This window comes from Xenopus tropicalis, chromosome 6 (assembly GCF_000004195.4).
Source record: "Xenopus tropicalis strain Nigerian chromosome 6, UCB_Xtro_10.0, whole genome shotgun sequence".
In the NCBI taxonomy this organism is placed as follows: Eukaryota; Metazoa; Chordata; class Amphibia; order Anura; family Pipidae; genus Xenopus; species Xenopus tropicalis.
Window position 1 is genome coordinate 23,690,259 of NC_030682.2, and position 26,209 is coordinate 23,716,467.

Below are 26,209 nucleotides of genomic sequence, written 5' to 3' on the forward strand. Positions count from 1 at the left end.
ATTTCTGGCAATCCCCTAATCTTAGTTTCCCAACAGCAGCCCAAAGCACACTGAGCATGTGCAGTGTCGCTGACATTCAAGAGATGGTGGAATTATAAGAATGGACATTACTGTTATGGGGCTGATGAATGGGGCCAGTACTGTAATTTCAGTATATAAATTCTGTATTCTTTTTGCAGCTTCAAGTCTCCTTTAATATTAGCTAAGAATTGTATATAAATTACTATTCATTAGACTTCAGTAGAACTGAAATACTTCACACAATATTCTTGCATTTGAACGTATCTCCCAGCACTACAGACTTTTTGTCTTAGGATTCCAGCCTCATTGTGGCCACAAGGGGAACTGAGCCTTATATAGTTGTGCCCAATGAGTAAAAATTATCCACTTTCTCTCGCACTGTAACATAAATTTAGCGCAATTGTGCTGAACATTTGGGTTGGCATTATTTCCATCATTCTGCTTGCGAGTGAAGTGTGCACCCAATTCTGAAAGCGCTTCTGTGTTTCAGCAGGGAACTGTGGGAAGCCAGGAACTAGTGCCTGGTTCAGAGGTGGCAGTACCTACAGGGTCCCCCAGTGCAACTGCACTCACTTATAATGAGGCAGGAAGGACTGAGAGTCGCACTTTGATATATAGAATCTTTATTGAATGCAACTGCAATTGCAGAAGTGGATGAATGACCCCCTGAAGTCTTTCCCACCACCCATGAGTAACCAAAACATCACCCTCTTGCTGGAGAACCCACGTCTTTTGAGGCTGTGGTCCAGGACTGTCAAGGCACAATATTTGGGAGTTATTCCATATTAAGCATCATAAGAGGGTACACCTCAAATGTATATGTATATGGGTGACCAAACTAACAATGAGTCCTTCTACGCTGGGTCCAAAGAATGGAATTATATTAACCAATGAAACCCATAGCCAAAACTGTTGGACTTGGACAAGAAAAATAAATGGATAATTTGGAAAAATAAGCATTTTTGTGTTTGTGTTAGAAATGAACTGCAGGCTGGAAACCCTGAAACTAAGATGGAACTAAGATAAAACTATAACTTGGAGTCATACATTGCTAGACAATATAGGTATGAAGTCGTATATGAGCAATATATACAGTAAGCAATTTTCCTTTCACACCTAAAACTTCATGGTGAGAGATGTATAATGCGTTAGAGAGTAGGAAATCATTATAATTGCTGCCTCACATCTGCAATGGCTAAAACAGTACGTATCATTCAGTAGATAAAGTAGTGTGGAAAAAAAAATCTGTATGAAAAGATTTGCTTATTATAAAACTGCATGTACTTCCTTCCTGCCATGAACAGTTGCCCTACTAGGCTTTATGGCTATTACAACTTGGGATGCAGTGAATCCACTATTTTCGGATTTGGCCGGACCCCAAATCCCCCCTTCATAAAAGATTTGGGCGTATACCGAATCTAACCTGAACTTGCATATGCAAAACAGCATATGGAACAGGTTAAAGAGAACCGGGCGCACAGTGTGCTGTGAAAAAATTTCAGCTTCCGTGTTTATGTTAAGGCATAGAGGCGGGGCAGGCAATATATGATTGACAGCTGGGATTTTTAAATGCTTTAATAATGGGTTTGGATGTGTTAATAAAAAAATCTGTTTGGGTTTCATGTTTAATTTGAAAAGGACCTTTATTTCACAGCTTTTTATGCCTGTGTGACAGGTCCACTTTAAGGATCTGGATTCAGCTGAAAGGCTGAATCTTGGCCGAATCCCGAAATGAATCCTGGATTCGGTGCATCCATAATTACAACATGCTGGATATCATTATAACCCAACAGCCACACAAGAAAATAGGGCATTGTAGCGTGTACAACCCTTTAAAGAAATTCTAAGGGGGAGAGAAAGAATTAAAGTTGGGCACACACAGACTTGGGCAGAATTTGGGCAGTGATCCCCAACCAATAGCTCCTGAGCAACATGTTGCTCACCACCCCTTTGATGTTGCTCCCAAAAGTCCCCAAAGTAGGTGCCATTTTTACATTTCTGGCTTGGAGACAAGTTTTGGAAGCCCAGAGACAGTTTTACTCCAAGCAGAGCTTCCTGCAGGCCAGCAGCCCACATGGGGCTACCAAATAGCCAATCACAGCCCTTATTTGGCATCCCCAAAGAACTTTTTCATGCTTGTGTGGCTCCCCAACACTTTTTACATCTGTGGCTCACCAAATGGAAAGATCATTGGCCAGTGACAGGGAGCTGTTAAGCTGAAAATGTTATCGTTTACAAATACAATCTTTGAGCAAAGTAGGGAAAACAATTCACCTATAGCATACACACATTGTGACAGGCTGCTATTCTCCTCTTTAACACCAACATGGCCTTAGTTTGGCCTACATTCCTAAAGTATAATTGCAGTTATCAAATATTCAGAAAGGCAGTGATCAAATACTCATAGGCTGTAAGAATCGACTGTATATTAGATTTCAACCCACATACAATCCCAGAATCCATTGGACAGTTATCTGTTAGATCCTTGAATAGAGCTACAAAGTAACCACAATAACAATATTCATTTTCTGGGTGGAGGATAAATGGCCAACATGGCCCAATTGTGTACCCAAGCTGTAATCTATGATTGGAGTCTGATCATTCTTAAAACTTTTTAGTTTTATCAGGTTTATTACATTCAGCTAAAATTGTGATCATGACACCAGAACATAGTATGAACCCATATGAGCATAAGGGACTGCTTATTGGGAAAGTGGGAAAGCTTTTAGTACATATGGTTGACCCTAGCTGTCAAAAAAAGCATTCCTCTGTGAGGCTACATTTTTAGTGTTATTACCACTTTTTATAACTTATTTTTCTATTTAGGCCCTCTCCTATAAATATATTGGTCTCTTGTTAAAAGTACTCCGTGGCTGCTAAGGTAATTTGAACCCTAGCAACTAGATAACTGCTGAAATTCCAGACTGGAGAGTTGCAGAACAAAAAGTAAAGTAATTAAAAAACCACAAATAATACAAAATGTAGACCAACTACAAATTGTCTCGGAATATCACTCTTTACATTATAATGAAAGTTAATTTAAAGGTGAACAACCCCTTTAAAAGAGCTGCACTAACATGGGTTTTGCCCAGCATTGTGGGCTCTGTCAAGGCACCAGGCCACTCTTTGCCCAAGGTCTTTATTTTTTTTGAATTTTTAAAATTTTATTGGGTTTTAGTAGGTAGGAATACTGTCATGGGAAAACATGTTTTTTTCCAAAACCCATCAGTTAATAGAGCTTCTCCAGCAGAATCCTGCATTGGAATCAATTTTTCAAAAACACAGATTTTTTATATTTAATTTTGAAATTTCACATGGGGCTAGACATATTCTTCATTTCCCAGGGTGCTCTGATAAACTTCAGTCACACTTTACTGCTGTGCTGCAAGTTGGAGTGAGATCACCCCCATCCAAGCAGCCAATCAGCAGAACAATGGGAAGGGAGCAAGATAGTAGCTCCCGGTTGGTATCAGAATAGCACTCCAGTCTGGCTTGGGACTCCTCCAGTTACATGGGAGTAGGACACAATGCACTGAGATGGCACCTACACACCAATATTACAGATAAAAATTACATTTGTTGGTTCAAGAATAACATTTTAAATGGGAGAGTAAACTATTTGCTATGTAAACTGTGTAATTTAGAAATAAAAGTATAACATAAAAACCATGACAGTATCCCTTTAAAGTCCAAAATCCCGCTCCACAGATGACGTATCTGATGTCAGGACCAATCACATCTATTTCTGAACAACCCATCCCTCTTGCATACAGCCAATAGGGACAGTGCAAATAGTGTGTTGTGTGCGCTCTATCAGGTTGTATCAAGTCAAGCATCCGGGAGGAGGGGGACATAAAAGTTCCATTAAAGTAATGCCACATGTGAAAGTAGCCTAAAAATAATGTAATTACTCAGCCCTGTAAAAACAGAAAGCCGTGCACTTAATTACTAAATAATAAACAGTGTCGTTAGCCGTGCTTAGATCAATACATAATAGTTACGGTAATAATGACTTAATCCTTCCGTAGAAGATAATGAGCTGCTAAGTGGAGCTGACCAAGTGTTGTGCACCAATACGTAAGACGGGAATATTCACGGTTTTTTAACTGTAAAAACAATCAAGCCGAGCGCGTCAAGTAATGGTTTTAGCAGCAGCACTAAGTATGGGAATGTATTGTTTATGGGCTTCATTTTAAAACCGTGTGAACATAATGTACAAGATGAAACCACAGCAGTCTGGCAGCGGGACAGAAGCAAGTACTCCATGCATTGTTTTTATAGGCTTTGCTGGCAAGGGATTTGATCATGGAAGACAAAAGAAATACATTTGCAAATGTTCCTATCCAAAGACACAATGGACAGAAATGTTGTTTTCCAAATACTTTGCTTGCTAACCCCTGCCTGGGCTTTGCTTAGTCAATTGTTATTAGAAGGGACACACAATTTTATAAGTTACATGAGACTTGTTCTCCCAAATGCTCAGGACCTGGGGTTTCCCAGATGATAGATCTTTCTGTAATTTGGATCTTCATACCTTTAGTCTACTAAAAAAAAACACTTAAACGTTAAATAAACCAAATGGGATTGTTGTGCCACCAATAAGGGGTAATTATATCTTAGTTGGGATCAAGTACAGGTACTGTTTTATTATTACAGAGAAAAGGGAATCATTTAACCATGAAATAAACCCAATAGGGCTGTTCTGCCCCCAATAAGGGGTTATTATATCTTAGTTGGGATCAAGTACAGGTACTGTTTTATTATTACAGAGAAAAGGGAATCATTTAACCATTAAATAAACCCAATAGGGCTGTTCTGCCCCAATAAGGGGTAATTATATCTTAGTTGGGATCAAGTACAGGTCCTGTTTTATTATTACAGAGAAAAGGGAATCATTTAACCATTAAATAAACCCAATAAGGCTGTTCTGCCCCCAATAAGGGGTAATTATATCTTAGTTGGGATCAAGTACAGGTACTGTTTTATTATTACAGAGAAATGGGAATCATTTAACCATTAAATAAACCCAATAGGGCTGTTCTGCCCCCAATAAGGGGTAATTATATCTTAGTTGGGATCAAGTACAGGTACTGTTTTATTATTACAGAGAAAAAGGAAATCATTTTGAAAAATTAGAATTATTTGCTTATAATGGAGTCTATGGAACACAGAACTTTCTGGATAATGGGTTTCTGGATAACAGGTCCCATACCTGTATATCATATGTACTTAACTGTGCATATTCCTCACTGCCGTAGCATCGACTCCACACTCAGTCCATCTTAAACCCATTCAACAACACGCTACTAGAGACTGGCTCACAGACAATCTATCTAGACAAATTTGAAAGTTGGACTATTTTCACTGAATCCCTGCCCCCTTCCTTTCTTTATAATCAGGACAATTTGTTCAGCATGCCCTATCTCATTTTTCACAAACCGTTCCCTTCTCTAAGCCTTTGAGCAGCTCATTATCAGGGGCTTCTTGATGGGCTGGTAATTAGTTTTAACAGATCCCTTGAAGTTCTTTGGGATCAGGAAGTGACAGAAAGTGCTTAAGTGAAACTGAAATAACTCACAGTGCCAGAAATAAAAAAAAATCTTAATTAAAACAATAGGCAAAGTGTATATTCAGCACAAGCCCTATTCATTCAGCTCATGTTGAAAAGTGGAGCATACTGTCCCTTTAACATTAGCTCAAACAACAAAATACTCTTTAATTTTCTTCTCTTGCCAAATGCTTGCCAAAATGTCCCATCCCTCTCAGGCCAGAAATCCTTGTAGCATCCTTGCTCGGAAGCACAAGTAGAGGAACATAGCTCAGAGAACCTGCAAGTCCCTCCTCCCCGTCCCCCCCTGGCGGGCCACTTGTGCCCCACCTCCCGAACTGGGTTGCGCTGCTATTTTAAAGGTACACAGACCCTGTAGTCCTGCCCCCCATGACTACAGGGTCTGCTGTATAGATAGTTACGCCACTGCTTTGCGCTTCTGTTCTAGCCCAAGGCCACCTTAAACAGTAAGGAATTTCAGAATTTAACCAGTCGTATTTTCTGCTCATTAATGGGGATCCTAAATAATATGGAATTTGTATAAACTTACCAAGAGTGGTCCTCTGAGTACTTTTCCAATTTACATTCATTTTCTGTTTTTAATGGTTTCTGGGATATTAGCAGTTTTAGACTACTAAGCAGGTTGCAGCTCAACAGCTTTTTGGTGGCATCTCAGTGACGCTATTCACTGTCTATGTACTTCCTGTATTCAATTAACCCTTGGATTCCTAAGATGAGCCAAAATCCTGGTATTAGCAGTCTGAAAATGCAAATATTGCATAAATGGCAAAATATATAAAATTAATGCCAATTGCAAAAGTCTCCAAAAATATACAGGCAGGTTTATTGGCTCTGATTAAATTGATCATAGTGTGTATGAATGTGAGAGGGACCTTAGATCATAAGCTCCAATGGGCAGTGAATGATGTACAATTTCTGTGAAAACTGTGTGGTGCTATAAAAATACAGAAAATAAAATAATACAGTGACCTAACACAGTATATATATAAAATTATAACAATTAATATATAACATTCACAACACAAGGCTGATTAGTAATCGTTTCTGTTTTACATTGTATGCCAGCACTGAAAACAGCAAATTCTGTATCAGACATAATTTTCATCAACTTTGAGCACAGATGTAGTCATGTTTTCTGCTTTTTTTGATGATTTCCGACAAGCTAACACTGAGCACGTGCAGTGTCACTAACATCAGCAATGGGCAAAAAAAATCCAACGTTAAGAGGGGGAACTTTAAAGGCCTGGCTCGTTATACTGCTTTAGGGCTGTTGAACCTCAGGGCTCGTCCAATAAGTTTAGTATATAAACTACTGCATTTCTACCCGTAGTATTTAGGCTTAAGTTCCCCTTTAAAAGATTCCCAGGAGCATGTTGATGAATTATCTTCTTGCAATATTAGAAGAAGGCCATATGAAAAGTGCCTCAGAACAGAGCATGTCTAGAGTATTTTTTTTTCCATCCACCTGGGAAAGTCCAGGGGATACTGGAGTTGATCCTCATGAGCAGGAAATGAGAAAACAACTCAATTCAAAGCAATACTATTTTTTTTTGGCAGCCACAGATCACACCAAGCAGCCAAATATGTGTCACAGTTACAGTGAAAGCATAGTCTAGGGGACCGATCATTACGAAAAAAACGCAATCGGGCGCATTCGGCCCGTTCGTGAGTAAGTAAATGGGCCCCTAGGTGTAGGGCTGCATATATGCATTATATCAGCTAATCTGGAATGCACTTTAGGGTGCACCGGCCAATAACATTTGCTAGCTGGTTACCCGTGGGTTACTGGACTGGGTATTTGACCATGTTATAACTTATAAAAAGGGACCTATAAGTGCAAAGTATTTGTTTATATTGGTTTCATTTATAATGAGAGATGCACTGAATGCAGATTGAATCAGGGTTCTGCCAAATCCCAGAATTCAGATCTGGTCAAATCCCTAAAGCTTATCTGAACTGAATCTGAACCCTAAAACTGATATTGACCATTTTTTTTTCCAATTAATGTTATTTTTGGGGGCATATTTTTCAAATTTGAATACAAAAATTAGACTTTAGAATGGCACTCGATCAAATCTTTTGTGGAAGATTTGGAATTCAACCAAAAGCAAAAATGATAGATTTGGTGCATCCCTAGCTGACACTACTTACTACTACAATTACAAGGACAGCAGGGAGGGATGAACAGTCTAAAAGAAATGGGAAACTGATAACAAGGTTCCATAGTGAACTGTGTGGAGATGCACTACTGCTACAATGTGTGGAAAAGCCTATGATACCATAAAAAAAAGATTGGAAAGTCATGCAAAGTAATGGCGGAAATGCATATTAACACCACCGATTAATAGCAAATATAGCCAGGGGCAACTATTGTGCTGGGCAGCTCTAAAGTGCCATAACTACCCTATTATTCTGGCCTAGGTGCAGAGCAGACATAAATATTCTAACCAGCATTTCTGCTACCAATAGGCATCTGTTGGCACGCCAGTTGCTGGAAATTCAAAACATCCAACATCCTCCCCACCTGTTGAACTAATTCTATTCATTTAATTTGTTTGCTTTATCTTTTCCATTTTATTTGATTTCCTGGAATACAATGAAATACCTGACCAGCCCCTCTCTGTTTATCCACTGGAGAGGCCTCCCAAGAAGAAAGTGAAGAAGAGGCTTCTCTTATTGTGTCTTGCCCTGCCCCACTCACAGAGCCAAGAACTCGCCATAAATGGCAGGGGAAGCGACTTTTTTCTCCTTGTTTGATGTTAATCCCCCAGCTTACAGCTGGATCTGGCTTCTGGCCTGCCTCCAAGGCAGCTTTCTCTAAGGATCCTGTCCTTTATAAAGTCTTCTGTAAAGACACACAAACAAGCGACATGTGCTGACTGCACCCTTGTTCACTTGGCATTATGGAAGGGTTTCTAATAACCCGGCTTGGGGACACAGTTTCCAGTATACACATGATTAGCAATAACAGTGGGGAAGGGCAACTAACATGTTAAACTAACAAAGTCTGTGTATTATCCTAAGCCGTCCACACAGGCAAGGTTGAAGAGGTTACGTCTTGAGCTTGTTATGAAGTTAACTTTCCTTCTCCGAGAGAGAACAGGAAAGGCTGTTGAGGGCTCTGCTTCTGGAAAAGGGCCAGACCTCTTTTGCTAGCTCATATTTGTTTCACAGTGACTGCTTCTATAGAAGGACCACCTGCAGATACAGTGTAATAACAAGCCAATGAAATTGAGCAAGCACTAAACCTAAGAGCCACCTAGAGTCAAATACACTGCTAATGCATTCTCAATACACAATGGTGGCAACAGTAACAAGTTAATGACAATCAGAGCTGTTATTAGGGGGGGCAAATAAGTGCAACTACCCCAGCCCATGCACTGAGAGTGGCCTGAAGGGCAGCAGTTGTAAGTGGGAAAAGTGAGAGGGCAGCAGGTATATTAGGATAAGATGGAAACAGCAGGGCAAGATGGCGATACTGAAATGTTGTGCCAGCATTATCCAACCTGCAGCACTACAGTAGTTGTAATAAAAGGGACAGCGATCAATCACATTCACGGTCAAGGTTTTGGGAGTTGTAGAACAGCAACAGCTGAAAGGCCATGAAACTATCCTACAGGTTATAAAAAATAGGGATCCAAAGAGTGTGTAAGGCCAGTGCCAGTGGCATAATGTGACTCAGCTTCCCCTCCCCCCTGCAATATAACCTGCACCCTAAGCCCCAACACACATGCTTTAAGACAGACAGGAACATGGGTGAAAGGTGGAACCCAGAACTGTCAAACAACCCCATGTAATGAGGGAAATAATGATCCACTCTAGGGCTTTTACGACCTAATTTCATGTTATCATTTAGTATGAAGAGCAGTTCAGGCCTAAAAAAGCCAGGACTAGATCATTATCTGCCTCGTGATTGGGGTTGGTTGACAGCTCTGGGAACCGCACAGAAGAAGGATCAATTGTATGGTAGTTACACCACTTCCCAGTGCTGTAACTAATGTAATTGTTTATTCCCTCTCATTGTTACACCCCTGATCCACCCAGTTACACCCCTGATCCACCCAGTTACACCCCTGATCCACCCAGTTACACCCCTGATCCACCCAGTTACACCCCTGATCCACCCAGTTACACCCCTGATCCAACCCAATCCCACAACTTTACAGTAGCATGTAATCTGCTTAGTTATGCTCCTGATCCCACCCCTTTATGTCGCCACTTGTTGCCCTCACACTACACCCATCCCTGTTACACCACCGATATTTCTTTATATCGAAGTAACCCCAACTTGTTATAACTACTAATGTTATTAACAGGACAGAAGATAGAATGATCTGTATTTTTCCCCCCAAAAAAAGATAGCAAAGTAACCCCAAACCACTAATAAAGGCAGCCACTAGGGAAATGAAGGATGTTCCTTAATACAGGTATGGGACCTATTATGCAGAATATTTGGGACCTGAGGATTTCCGGATAAAAAATCTTTTTGCAATTTGGATCTCCAAACCTAAAAAAATTATTTAACCATTAATTAAACCCAAAAAGATTATTTTTAAATACTAATTATATCTTAAGTTAGGATCAAGTAAAGGTATGGGACCTGTTATCCAGAATGCTCGGGACCTGGGGTTTTCCAGATAAGGGATCTTTCTGTAATTTGGATCTCCATAACTTAAGTCTGCTAAAAATCATTTAAATATTGAATAAACAAAATAGGCTTGTTTGGTGTCAAATAAGGATTAATTATATCTTAGTTGGGATCAAGTACAGGTACTGTTTTATTATTACAGAGAAAAGGGAATCATTTAACCATTAAATAAACCCAATAGGGCTGTTCTGCCCCCAATAAGGGGTAATTATATCTTAGTTGGGATCAAGTACAGGTACTGTTTTATTATTACAGAGAAAAGGGAATCATTTAACCATTAAATAAACCCAATAGGGCTGTTCTGCCCCCAATAAGGGGTAATTATATCTTAGTTGGGATCAAGTACAGGTACTGTTTTATTATTACAGAGAAAAGGGAATCATTTAACCATTAAATAAACCCAATAGGGCTGTTCTGCCCCAAATAAGGGGTAATTATATCTTAGTTGGGATCAAGTACAGGTACTGTTTTATTATTACAGAGAAAAGGGAATCATTTAACCATTAAATAAACCCAATAGGGCTGTTCTGCCCCCAAGAAGGGGTAATTATATCTTAGTTGGGATCAAGTACAGGTACTGTTTTATTATTACAGAGAAAAGGGAATCATTTAACCATTAAATAAACCCAATAGGACTGTTCTGCCCCCAATAAGGGGTAATTATATCTTAGTTGGGATCAAGTACAGGTACTGTTTTATTATTACAGAGAAAAGGGAATCATTTAACCATTAAATAAACCCAATAGGGCTGTTCTGCCCCCAATAAGGGGTAATTATATCTTAGTTGGGATCAAGTACAGGTACTGTTTTATAATTACAGTGAAAAAGGAAATCATTTTTAAAAATTAGAATTATGTGCTTATAATGGAGTCTATGGGAGATGGCCTTTCTGTAATTCGGAACTTTCTGGATAATGGGTTTCCGGATAAGGGATCCTATACCTGTACAAGGTACTGTTTTATTATTACAGAGAAAAAGGAAATCATTTTTAAAAATATGAATTATTTAATAAGTGGAGTCTATAAGAGATGGCCTTCCCATAATTCGGAGGTTTCTGGATAACAGGTTTCTGAATGACAGATCCCATACCTGTATTTGTTTTCTCTCAAAAGCTTATTGAATATATTCTGTAGTAACTCATGTTACCAATAATCTTCTGTGATTTGGAATATGCTGACACCTGGAAAGTTAATTCCATCAATAAATTATTCAGCTGTACTCATTTCCACTATCTATCTATCTATCTATCTATCTATCTATCTATCTATCTATCTATCATCTATCTATCTATCATCTATCTATCTTCTATCTATCTATCTATCTATCTATCTATCTATCTATCTATCTATCTATCTATCATCTATCTATCTATCATCTATCTATCTATCTATCTATCTATCTATCTATCTATCATCTATCTATCTATCTATCTATCTATCTATCATCTATCTATCTATCTATCTATCTATCATCTATCTATCTATCTATCTATCATCTATCTATCTATCTATCTATCTATCTATCATCTATCTATCTACAGTGGAGGAAATAATTATTTGACCCCTCACTGATTTTGTAAGTTTGTCCAATGACAAAGAAATGAAAAGTCTCAGAACAGTATCATTTCAATGGTAGGTTTATTTTAACAGTGGCAGATAGCACATCAAAAGGAAAATCGAAAAAATAACTTTAAATAAAAGATAGCAACTGATTTGCATTTCATTGAGTGAAATAAGTTTTTGAACCCCTACCAACCATTAAGAGTTCTGGCTCCCACAGAGTGGTTAGACACTTCTACTCAATTAGTCAACCTCATTAAGGACACCTGTCTTAACTAGTCAACTGTATAAAAGACACCTGTCCACAGAATCAATCAATCAAGCAGACTCCAAACTCTCCAACATGGGAAAGACCAAAGAGCTGTCCATGGATGTCAGAGACAAAATTGTAGACCTGCACAAGGCTGGAATGGGCTACAAAACCATTAGCAAGAAGCTGGGAGAGAAGGTGACAACTGTTGGTGCGATTGTTCGAAAATGGAAGGAGCACAAAATGACCATCAATCGACCTCGCTCTGGGGCTCCACGCAAGATCTCACCTCGTGGGGTGTCAATGATTCTGAGAAAGGTGAAAAAGCATCCTAGAACTACACGGGAGGAGTTAGTTAATGACCTCAAATTAGCAGGGACCACAGTCACCAAGAAAACCATTGGAAACACATTACACCGCAATGGATTAAAATCCTGCAGGGCTCACAAGGTCCCCCTGCTCAAGAAGGCACATGTGCAGGCCCATCTGAAGTTTGCCAATGAACACCTGAATGATTCTGTGAGTGACTGGGAGAAGGTGCTGTGGTCTGATGAGACCAAAATAGAGCTCTTTGGCATTAACTCAACTCGCTGTGTTTGGAGGAAGAAAAATGCTGCCTATGACCCCCAAAACACCGTCCCCACCGTCAAGCATGGGGGTGGAAACATTTTGCTTTGGGGGTGTTTTTCTGCTAAGGGCACAGGACAACTTATTCGCATTAACGGGAAAATGGACGGAGCCATGTATCGTGAAATCCTGAACGACAACCTCCTTCCCTCTGCCAGGAAACTGAAAATGGGTCGTGGATGGGTGTTCCAGCACGACAATGACCCAAAACATACAGCAAAGGCAACAAAGGAGTGGCTCAAGAAGAAGCACATCAAGGTCATGGAGTGGCCTAGTCAGTCTCCGGACCTTAATCCAATAGAAAACCTATGGAGGGAGCTCAAGCTCAGAGTTGCACAGAGACAGCCTCGAAACCTTAGGGATTTAGAGATGATCTGCAAAGAGGAGTGGGACCAACATTCCTCCTAAAATGTGCGCAAACTTGGTCATCAATTACAAGAAACGTTTGACCTCTGTGCTTGCAAACCAGGGTTTTTCCACTAAGTATTAAGTCTTTTTTTGTTAGAGGGTTCAAAAACTTATTTCACTCAATGAAATGCAAATCAGTTGCTATCTTTTATTTAAAGTTATTTTTTCGATTTTCCTTTTGATGTGCTATCTGCCACTGTTAAAATAAACCTACCATTGAAATGATACTGTTCTGAGACTTTTCATTTCTTTGTCATTGGACAAACTTACAAAATCAGTGAGGGGTCAAATAATTATTTCCTCCACTGTATCTATCTATCTATCAATCATCTATCTACCTATCATCTATCTATCTATCTATCTATCTTCTATCTAGTATATATATATATATATATATATATATATATATATATATATATATGTAACCTCTATTTCAGCTCAATAGCTGCCTTCCCAGACTAGTACCAGTAGAACATGGGTTACACTGTACTCTTTCATCCAGAATGGGCCTTCGCTAAATGGAAGAGGAAGATGAGGGTGTTGGGTTCTCTCTCTCTCTCTATATATATATATGATATTTTATACAGTGCACCCAGGCATATTTAACTGCTTCTAGATGTGATTGCCTGTTCCCATATATATATATACATACATACACAAAAAACTGCCTTTCGGTCACAACTCCTGGACCTTTCTCAAGATGAGAGAAAGGTCCAGGAGTTGTGAGCGAAACGTCGATTTTTGTTTCCATTTTGTATTTCTCTTCTAAGCCCTGCGAGTGCTGTGCCCTGTCGTTGTTTATATATATATATGTGTGTGTGTGTGTGTATGTATATTCCTCCATGTACCCTTAATTATATTACACTGGTATAATGTGCTCTTTGTAGATTTGGTATTTATTAAAACTCTGACAGCCTTAAACTCCCACTGTATGATTCCTGAATGATTTATGCACGCTCAAAATAGAAAATGAATATTACACTCATTAATTTTGGATATGAGTTTTTAGTGATGCTGCATTAAGTTCAGTGCAAAACAGGAGACCAGGAGGGGCAAAGAAAAAAAAGAAATTTTTTTTTTTTAATTTGTACGTGGGGAATTCTACCTTGGACTGTAACAACAGGAACTGTGGCCTTCAGAGGATTATGGGAAAAATGGAATTCTTATGTCACACCCCACAGTTAGGTAATGGTATAGCAGTTTCTGTTTTAAATGAACTAACTGCAGCAGTACTGACATGTGAAGCACTTCAATGTACAGGTATTATTATTATTATTAACATTTATTTATAAAGCGCCAATATATTCCGCAGTGCAGGTATGGGACCCATTATCCAGAATGCTCAGGACCTGGGGTTTTCCGGATAAGGGGTCTTTCCCTAATCTGGGTCTGCTAAAAGCATTATTTAAACAGTAATTAAACCCAACAGGATTGTTTTGCCTCCAAAAATGATTAATTATGTCTTAGTTGGGATCAAGTACAGGTACTGTTTTATTATTACAGAGAAAAGGGAATCATTTAACCATTAAATAAACCCAATAGGGCTGTTCTGCCCCAATAAGGGGTAATTATATCTTAGTTGGGATCAAGTACAAGGTACTGTTTTATTATTACAGAGAAAAGGGAATTATTTAACCATTAAATAAACCCAATAGGGCTGTTCTGCCCCAAATAAGGGGTAATTATATCTTAGTTGGGATCAAGTACAGGTACTGTTTTATTATTACAGAGAAAAGGGAATCATTTAACCATTAAATAAACCCAGTAGGGCTGTTCTGCCCCCAATAAGGGGTAATTATATCTTAGTTGGGATCAAGTACAGGTACTGTTTTATTATTACAGAGAAAAGGGAATCATTTAACCATTAAATAAACCCAATAGGGCTGTTCTGCCCCAATAAGGGGTAATTATATCTTAGTTGGGATCAAGTACAGGTACTGTTTTATTATTACAGAGAAAAGGGAATCATTTAACCATTAAATAAACCCAATAGGGCTGTTCTGCCCCCAATAAGGGGTAATTATATCTTAGTTGGGATCAAGGACAGGTACTGTTTTATTATTACAGAGAAATGGGAATCATTTAACCATTAAATAAACCTTAGTTTAAAATCTTAGTTGGGATCAAGTACAAGGTTCTCTTTTATTACTACAGAGAAAAAGGAAATCAGTTTTAAAATTCTGTATTATTTGATTAAAATGGAGTCTATGGGAAATGGCCTTTCAGTAACCCGGAACTTTCTGGATAATGGGTTTCCAGATAAGGGGTTCAATACCTGTTTATAAAATGTAGACTAGTAAAACACCCAACAATGAATGAGGACTTATGGCCCTCACGTGGGTCAGTAATCAGCCTGCACTGCCAGATTTTACAGATTGTATGGTAACCCCATCCTAGGTGCATGCCAGTGAAAAAAGAGTTCACCACGGTTCTCAGAAGGGAATTCTCCTACTCCCTATTTATATGCATAGGATTTTTAAGAGCAGATTTATTACAGGTTATACTCAATTTTCACCCCCCAGTGATAAATATGTCCCAGTAAGACATATTTATCACCAGTGGGTGATAGAAAGAGGCTCCCCCCTCATCTCTCAATAGTACTGGACTGTTCTGCTTTGCATTTGGAGCATTTCCATTGGATTATATATTGCCTGCTCCTAAGATGAACTACGACCCTCTCACAAAGAGCAAACTTGGAATGACCACATTGTATGATGGAGTCAACTTTAGACAACAAATAATAGGGTGAGGTTTGGGTGCGGCAGATGCAAGATTTCTGAGATTTCAGTGGTATTGTTTTCATCTGGACACTAATCTGCACAAACAGGCAACGCCTCTGAAAACCAGGCACATCTAATAAAATTGGTTAAGGAGCAAAATATGCTTTGGTGTGAAGACTTCATCAACACTGTTGCTTGTTGAAGTTCAATGATAAGAGTTATGACCACTGTATGGATTAATGAACTAAGGTGGGTAATTGCCTACTCTTATTTTTGGTGAACCAGCCTATCCTGTGTTTAAGCCTAACTGGCATAGGTAGATGCCCTTGGGGATGGTGGAATTACAAATGTTATAAGTGTCTCTTTAGACTAGACTGAAGCTTTATGCATATACAGAAAACATAAAATGTTTAATGACTGTTACGGACAGTAGTATAAGGAAGCCAGTAAACTGCTAAAATCAACCATTTAGGTGGAGCAGGAGAGCCTTGGCAACCGCGGTCTTCACTGACACCTTTCTGGGGCCCCCGGAAGTTTCTGCGGAGACTGACAAGGATCTTACACACGGCCAAGGTTGATCAGAAAGCGCAGTACAAAAGGGTCAGGCAAAGGCAATGTCAGGTTCAGGCAAGAGGTCAGTGGCAGATAGCCAACGTGCCAACGTTATTGTGCATGCATCTGGATGTGCACCACGACAGAATGCGCACAGGAGCACAAGCCAGAATGCGCACAGGAGCACACCTAAGAAGACAAGTCCAGGGACCAGCATGCCGGTCTCCCGGTGCTCATAGCTATACCCTCCCTCTCAGGAGTACCCACCTGGGGCTCCCAAGGTTTCCTGGGGAAACTTTTTGAGGAAAAGTTTTACCAAACAAGGAGCATGAGTGTCTGTAGCTGAAACCGAATACCTCTTCTCAAGACCAAACTCCATCAAATAAGATGTTGAATGTTACCTCTCAACTTATGAGAATCCACAATCTCCTGGACCTCAAAGTCTTGATTCTTAACTATCTCTACAGATCCCTATAACAAATGGCCAACAACTCTTGGTGGCCAATATCATGGATGAAGTGGACCTTTAAACTTATAGGATGGCCCCCACCCCAGAATCAGATGCAAAGGCAGCTTTCTATGTTTTAAAAGCCTTCTGGGTCTCTAGACTCCAAGAAGATTTAGAGTCCTGTAATAGGTGCCACAATCTGAGAGAGTCCCTTGATGAAGTGATGAAGATCCCTTGTAGAAATTGGAAAATCCAAGCAAACATTGAATGGCTTTCAGTCCGATAGGCGTAGGCCAATCTAAAACTGCAGAAAACTTTGTGGGATCTAATTCAAAACCAGAAGAAGACATGATGTGGAATTCAAGCTTCTCCAACTTTGCATAATGATTATTTTCTCTAAGACGCTATAAAACAATCTTGACTTGAAGAATATTACCAAGATATTGTCAAGGTACATTACTAGGCAACATGTCACAGAAGGTGTCATTTATAAAATCATGGAAGACCGCAGAGGCATTGCACAACCCAAAGGGCTTAACAGGTACTCATAGTGGCCGTCACGAGTGTTGTTGAATGCAGTTTTAAACTCATCACCCTGACCAATGCGAATAGTTGAATGTTAAAGTTGAATGCACCCTGAAGATCTAGTAAAGAAAGTTTTGGCTCCTTTTGATCTGTCAATTAGCTCTGGAATTAGGGGAAGAGGATAACGTTTCTTAACCATAATCCCACAACATTCAATACAGGGCCTGAGATCACCATCTTTCTTTTGGACAAATAAGAAACCGGCACCCGCAGGGGAAATGTATTTCCTAATGAAGCTTATGGAAAGATTCTCCTGAATGTATTCTTTCATGGCTTGGGTCTCTGGAAGGACAAATGATAGGCAAAGCATTTTTCTTTTCAAAAACATCAGAGAATTCAGTATAACACTTGGGTAGGAAAGAAGATTCTTGTATAACTGATAAGACAGGCACAGGTGTTATTGGACTTGGCATACAAGTAGAGTGACAAAAGGAGCTCCAAGCAGTAAGCTGACCGGTGACCCAATCAATGGCAGCATTATTTTGCCTTAGCCAGGGAAGATGGAGAATGACTGGAGTGGTGGGACACTTGATGATCACAAATGAAATCTCTTCTGAATGTAACCACCCATCTGGCAGCAGCAACTGAACAGTGGCAGGAGATACAAGTCTACCATCTACAACTTGGACAGTTAGTGGTACATTGAGAGGTAGAGATTAACCTGCACACCACAACAAAGGAAGCATCAATAAAATTCCCTGCCGCCCCAGAATCAAAAAGTGCTTGACAAGGAAGGACTAAGAGGAACAGAATAAGGAAGCTGGGACAAATATTCTTGAAGGCTGTTTTTCAGATGCAGTTTTAAAAACCAGACAAGAAGTCAATAGAGCAATCAATAGCATGCTTAGCAAGAAACTAGATACTCAGAGCCAGCTTGGACAATGAAAATAAGCAAGGCAGCAATATTTAAGTTGAATTTGGCCCCAAAGTGACATCGGCACATCCGCTGATGTCACATGTTGGGGCAGAGCAGTGCCAATGTTATTGTGCATGGACGTATTCCTCGACAAAATGTGCACCAGGGCGTGCCTGAGAAGATGAGTCTGGTGACTGGTGTGCCAGAAGGTAAGAGCAAGAGCTCACACCGGTCTCCCAGTGCTTGTAACAATGACATTTCTAGATATCACTTGTCTATTCACCCACATTCCATAACCCCTCTATGTTGCAATGCAAACCCCAAAACACCACCATATTGCAAAGTCACCAAGAGCTCTTCGCCCTTTCCAGTTGTCCATCCCCAGGCCTCCTAGTCTACACCATGCTGTCCAACTGACAGTCTGAAAGGCAGATGTGACAGTCCATAAGATTTTTTTGGCCCCCGACTGCCCAGAAGTTCCACTGAGTCAATTCATTATATTATAGTCTGGCCCTTGAACATGTGATATAATGAATAATTGGCCTACTTAATGGAAACACATTTGGACAGCAATGGTGTAGACCAGTGCTGTCCAACTGGCGGCCCGCGACCCCCCTCTGTGTGGCCCCCCCACCTGTCTGGCTGCTTTGATGGCTTACTCTTGTGTAAGCTTTAAATGGTATCAGTACTGTGATTAACTGCCCCCCCTGCATGGTTCTCACCTCAGATTCAGGCTGTAATCCCTCTGTATTGTTTAAAAATGTAATCCCCTGTGTTGTTCACACCTTTTAATCTCTGCATTGTTCACCCCCTGCAGTGTTCACACCTCAGGCTCAGGCTGTAATCACCCACATTGTTCCCCTGTTCACACGTCAGGAGCAGTAGAAACCCACAAATACCACAGGCAGCATAGGGCAAGCAGAGTATGGCACACACAGGCAGGGTAGGGAAGGCAGAGTATGGCACACACAGGCAGGGTAGGGAAGGCAGAGTATGGCACACACAGGCAGGGTAGGGAAGGCAGAGTATGGCACACACAGGCAGAGTATGGCACACACAGGCCAAGTATGGCACAAACCAGCCAAGAATGGCAAACACAGTGAAAGTATGGCACACGCAGGCAGGGTAGGGAAGGCAGAGTACGGCACACACAGGCAAGGTAGGGCAGGCAGAGTATGGCACACACAGACCAAGTATGGCACAAACCAGCCAAGAATGGCACACAGGCAGGGTAGGGAAGGCAGAGTATGGCACACACAGGCAGGGTAGGGAAGGCAGAGTATGGCACACACAGGCAGGGTAGGGAAGGCAGAGTATGGCACAAATAGGCAGGGTAGGGAAGGCAGAGTATGGCACAAATAGGCAGGGTAGGGAAGGCAGAGTATGGCACACACAGGCAGGGTAGGGAAGGCAGAGTATGGCACACACAGGCAGGGTAGGGAAGGCAGAGTATGGCACAAATAGGCAGGGTAGGGAAGGCAGAGTATGGCAGGTTTTTGCAACTTTTTTGTACTGCAACGCAACAAAAAGCAAAGGCACTCAGGGCTACAAGGGAACAACCCTTTAAAAATTTATTGCGGAGGTGCAACGTTTCGGAGCAAACCTAGCCCCTTTATCAAGCTGTACTACAACCATTAATATGGGTATGGTCATGTAATAACATGGGTGTGGTTTCAAGTGGGTGCGGTTTCAAAAAGGGGAGTGGTCAAAACTGGCTTCCATTATTGGCCCTCCACCATGTAGGTCGGAAAAATTCCGGCCCTCGGTACAACAGAAGTTGGACAGCACTGGTGTAGACTATTGAGCAAACAGAAGTCCATTATCCAAGAAGGTCTTATAGCATAAATACATTTTTTGTGTGGGGGTACCTGGCAGATGTAAATAGTTATATTTGGAGTTAATAGAAGTGTACACTATCTGTTGGTGACAATATTTGTGCCCATGGTCTCACTGAGCTGCCCAAAATCACACGTATATGGAAACATTTACAAGATCCTCAAAAGCCTGAAATTACTGGGGCAATATCTTCCTGACTCATGGAATCTGGAAAGCCTTGAGGAAGCAGCTGTTTCGCTCTTAGCTGAAAGGTGCAGTTTTTTTTTTCTCAAAAGAGAATTATTGTAATTAACACTGCTACCTTCACACATCAGAACTGCGCATTCTGGGTTTTATATCTCTATAAATAATCATTTCTATTACATTTTCATTAAATAAATATGTTCAATGTATTTTTGTTAATGCTGTTTTTTTAATGAGCCAAAAAGCCCATAGTCCCCTGCGAGAGGTTGCAATACAGCACTGGCACAGAGTATGTTAAGAATTATAGAGAGAATTATATAACTAGTTTAATGGGGGAACACTGACTCCGTCAATCCCTTGCAGTGCTGCTATTTGCCAGTCCTGACAATAATCAGGCTTTAAGTACAGGGCTACAGACCCGGACTGGCAATTTGTGGATTCAGGCAAATGCCAGAGAGATTGCTGTAAGGTTCCATAGACAGTCACTATTTATTGGGCTGGTGGGGTCAGGTTGGGGAGTGAGTATGTGGGTTGCAGGTCTGGGTTGTGGGTTCCAGACCACAGGTCCAGGTCGGGTCCAGGTTTCAAAAACTGATTTCATGCAGGACTCCAAGATAAACCCCAAATTAGGATTCCGTTTGGTATTTGGACAAATCCAAGGATTTGGAGTGCAGGCAAATCCCAAAATAGTGGATTTGGTGCATCCCTTCTCCAAACCCAATAATCATGTTCTGCCTTTGCACAAGTGTGTCTGTTCCCTGGTGCAGTTGATACTTACTGGTTGAACGTAGGGCTGCCACCTGCTTTGCATTCTCCCAGCTTGGCCAGTACAAATGGTGCTTGATGTTAGTTATTAACACAGAAGAAATATAAAAATACAGGAAGGCCAATATTTTTCTTAATAATTAATCTTAATATTATGACATGCTGGCAAAATCCTAGCAACCTGGGGGAATCTTGTTTTGGACTGGGCATTCAGATCACATATAGACCGGATGGTGATGTGAAGTTAAAAAATCCTCAGTGTCCAAAAGCAGTTTGTTTGTAAGCGGCGGTCTTTGTTATACGGCCGGTGACATCAGCCCCTTAATAGATGTTGTTTCCTGAGGATATGGGGTTAGCTCACTCATTTCCACCTCATTTCTAACTTTAACAGCACAGTAACCCAAAAAATAATAAGGCAGCTGTTCAGCTTGAAACCCCTTTCCAAACAGTAACAAAGGCACTAAACACAACCCAAACACTTCTTCACAACAAGGACATTTGCCAATATTAAACACTGCAATGTTGTGGACTTTGTCTTTCTCCTCAAGCTTATGTTAACCCACAGTGACACCCCAGTGGATAACAGGAGTCACTTGAATGACACAGGGAGAATGCTCCAGGCTTTATACATGGAGTCCAATGTGCACTGTGGGCATCTCCATATGCCAAGTACTCCTACTCAGTGTGAGCACAAACCATGTGTATATATGCATAGAATGGGTGTATAAAACTGTATGTTTGTTGTATCCTGTACATTCTTGGTTGGTAGCACTGATTCTGTTATGGTTGCCAGATATTGATCTTTTTTAAGGTAGGGCAGTGAAACAAAAGGGGTGAGGCAGTAATCTAAATTTTTGGTTATGCCCAAATAACAAATCCTCCTCTACAATAAATTTGGCCACACCCTGAACCAAATCCAAAGCCGAACTTGCATACTGAAATCTGAAATAAATGAAAACATTGCATATCAACTGTGTACAAATATTTATCACCCTCAACTGTCCAGAACTTTATCTGAACCCTAAAGATTTCAACTGAATTCAAATCTTGCAAAAAATTGCTGGGATTCAGCCAAATCCCAAACCAAATCCTGGATTTAGCATATCCCTACTAATAAGTTACAAGTTTTACTATATTTAAACCTATACAGGTTTAACATTTAGGGGCTGATTTACTAATCCATGAATCCGAATCCCGAATGGGAAAAAATCGGATTGGAAACGAACATTTTGCGATTTTTCGTAAATTGTCGCGACTTTTTCGTAGCCATTACCACTTGCTCGTAAATTGTCGCGACTTTTTCATAGCCATTACGACTTGCTCGTATATTGTCGTGACTTTTTCGTATTGAGCGCTCGTAAACGGCGGGCAAACCTTTGCGACTTTGCATGATTTTGGAAGCCTCCCATAGGACTCAATGGCACTCTGCAGCTCCAACCCGGCCCAAGGAAAGTCTCCCATAGGAATCAATAGCACTCTGCAGCTCCAACCCGGCCCAAGGAAAGTCTCCCATAGGGCTCAATGGCACTCTGCAGCTCCAACCCGGCCCAAGGAAAGTCTCCCATAGGGCTCAATGGCACTCTGCAGCTCCAACCTGGCCCAAGGAAAGTCTCCCATAGGGCTCAATGGCACTCTGCAGCTCCAACCTGGCCCAAGGAAAGTTTCCCATAGGGCTCAATGGCACTCTGCAGCTCCAACCCGGCCCAAGGAAAGTCTCCCATAGGGCTCAATGGCACTCTGCAGCTCCAACCTGGCCCAAGGAAAGTTTCCCATAGGGCTCAATGGCACTCTGCAGCTCCAACCTGGCCCAAGGAAAGTCTCTCATAGGGCTCAATGGCACTCTGCAGCTCCAACCTGGCCCAAGGAAAGTTTCCCATAGGGCTCAATGGCACTCTGCAGCTCCAACCCGGCCCAAGGAAAGTCTCCCATAGGGCTCAATGGCACTCTGCAGCTCCAACCTGGCCCAAGGAAAGTCTCCCACAGGGCTCAATGGCACTCTGCAGCTCCAACCCGGCCCAAGGAAAGTCTCCCATAGGACTCAATGGCACTCTGCAGCTCCAACCCGGCCCAAGGAAAGTCTCCCATAGGGCTCAATGGCACTCTGCAGCTCCAACCCAGCCCAAGGAAAGTCTCCCATAGGGCTCAATGGCACTCTGCAGCTCCAACCTGGCCCAAGGAAAGTCTCCCATAGGGCTCAATAGCACTCTGCAACTCCAACCTGGCCCAAGGAAAGTCTCCCATAGGGCTCAATGGCACTCTGCAGCTCCAACCTGGCCCAAGGAAAGTCTCCCATAGGGCTCAATGGCACTCTGCAGCTCCAACCCGGCCCAAGGAAAGTCTCCCATAGGGCTCAATGGCACTCTGCAGCTCCAACCCGGCCCAAGGAAAGTCTCCCATAGGGCTCAATGGCACTCTGCAGCTCCAACCTGGCCCAAGGAATGTCTCCCATAGGGCTCAATGGCACTCTGCAGCTCCAACCCGGCCCAAGGAAAGTCTCCCATAGGGTTCAATGGCACTCTGCAGCTCCAACCCGGCCCAAGGAAAGTCTCCCATAGGGCTCAATGGCACTCTGCAGCTCCAACCCGGCCCAAGGAAAGTCTCCCATAGGGTTCAATGGCACTCTGCAGCTCCAACCCGGCCCAAGGAAAGTCTCCCATAGGGCTCAATGGCACTCTGCAGCTCCAACCCGGCCCAAGGAAAGTCTCCCATAGGGCTCAATGGCACTCTGCAGCTCCAACCCGGCCCAAGGAAAGTCTCCCATAGGGTTCAATGGCACTCTGCAGCTCCAACCCGGCCCAAGGAAAGTCTCCCATAGGGCTCAATAGCACTCTGCAGCTCCAACCTGGCCCAAGGAAAGTCACGATACTGAAGCTTGAATGAATCCGAAACTTTCGTACTCGTCACGACAGCTACGAAAAAGTCGCAACAATTTACGAATAAATCGCAAAATACCGATCATTACGAAAATAACGCATTCGGACCCTTTTCGGACGTTCGTGGATTAGTAAATCTGCCCCTTAGGGTCTTTGAGCCATACAGAACAGTAAAAAAAGAAAATGTTTTCAGGTCTCACCAATGTCTGGACACCCCACCCTATTTTAGTACCATAGGAACTCCCAGTGGGCCTCATGTAAGGATAAAGCTGGCCATACATGCACCGATATTATAGTAGGAAACAAGGTTTCAGGAGTCATCAGATAGGGGTAAAATTCCTATTGTTTCTACCTCCATATCTGACAATTGCGAACAATAGTCTCAGGGAAAATCGTAATTGTAACGTGTATGGCCACCTTTAGTCCCATTATCCCTTTATTATTTCCTCCATAGAACTATATAACCCCTGTATATTTATCACTATCTATATCTAATTGCTGTGAGAGTGGGACCTGGATGTCAGATGTCTGGTGGGCCCTAGCTGACCCAGCCTGGCACCAGATACCTCAGTCCCAGACTCTAACAAAGAGATCTCAATCACGTGGCTCTCCAGATGTCAGAGGTCTGCTTTATTTCTCAGATAAGGCTGCTGGGAATTGTAGTTAATCAACATGTGAAGGGCTAAAGTCTGGAGATTACAGGCAAACAGGCACGCACCATACACGTAGCTAAACAATGCTCACCACGTGCAGTATTAACATAGAGTCAAAATGAGAATTTAGCCACAATAAAACCTTGGGTTGCACTACGACATCCTACTCAGTTGCAGATGCAAAGACCTGTGACCTTGATTTGCAAACAGATTGTTTTATGCTTTTTATCTCAATAGTACAACCTTGGAAACTGTATCTGTACCATAATACATAACTGATTTCTCAGCATAACAAAAGGCCTAGAGGTCTGCAAGTTATTTCTAACTGGTACTAAAGTATATCCACAATCACCAAATGTTATGAGCCCGAGATGGAGTCTGCTATTTGTTACATAAAATCGAATTATATTCGTTCTGCGAATTGCATATGAACCCCCTCCTTGCAACTGTGCTTGAATCTTAACCTTTAGGTCTATATCCCAAGGGGCAGTGTTTGGATTATTGCTACTTGTAGCAATAATCCTCCTGTGGGAGTGTGAGTAGCGCCAAGGCAGGTCAGTGAATTTGCCCCAGCAAGAAGCTCACATGAGCCATAGCCCAACTGTTCCAAATGAACACAAGAGCAATATATCTCCCATGAGTCCGTTAGTCTGCAGTGAGTGGCAATGAGCCATTTAGAATGTTTGTTTGTGACATGCACCCATGTCTATCACTCATTCATTTTACTGGGCAATTTCATCTACTGTCTATAAGAGTAAATTCCTTTTGTACTCTTATGAATTCCTCTGCATCAGTAAAACACTAAGCTGCTTTGAGTGTATTTAGGCTTAAAACACAGCAAATTCTTATTCCATGAGCCTAGCAACAGCCAAAAGCTGCTTACTAAGAGTTCCTAAGCAATAGAATACCTGTCAGCATTCCCAAAGCAAGTCATTTTGGCTACATTCCCGATTCATCCAATTTACACTCTCATCTGCCATAACCATACCCTGACCCACCCTAACCCCTACTCTTTCTGGAAAGACCTATCCATCTTTCCCAAGAAAATTGGGGGTGGGGGGGGCAGTTGGCAGGTATGCAGAAGAGGTGTGTGTCCAACCATCCTGTTGGAAAGTACTTATAACTCGGGGGAAGAGCAGTCTTGAAGAGATCCTGATCAGCAGAAAACCTTTACATATTCATTCAAATTGGTTTTCTATTTTGCTCATATAACCTTGGTGCAACTAGGGCCTGACTGGCCATATTCATTTTAGGGAGCTATGCTAGCATAGAATTGTACCAAACAAAGAAAATATGTTTGTGTATATTCACACCCATCTATACATTCCTGTGTTTCAGTTCTTATGAATATTGTTGGGTAAGTCTTTATCCTGTAGAGCGACTTGGCTACTCTAACACCATTGCAAATGTATGTGTTAAAACCTGGGCCAAGAGATATAAGGAGCATATTGGGTTGCTGACCCACAACTGCATGAGTTGGAACTTCTGTGTTGTGATCTGACCAATCAGCTCAGTGCAAGCTGGTCATCAATAATTACTGCCACATTGTAAAAATATCCTGCTGATTTGCCCATAGCTCACAGCTTGCTGCAAACTGTAAAACTGGCAACACTCAAAAGTCTGGGGCAATGTAGACCTTTGAAGATGAATTGGTTG

The 26,209-nt window shown here is 41.4% G+C and overlaps 1 protein-coding gene across 1 annotated transcript in view; it reads right to left on the reverse strand.

Annotated features, from left to right (window-relative positions):
• jcad (junctional cadherin 5 associated) overlaps window positions 1–26,209 on the reverse strand; it is a 55,662-nt gene that overhangs the window by 15,113 nt on the left and 14,340 nt on the right. The gene's annotated exons all lie outside the window — the stretch shown is intronic.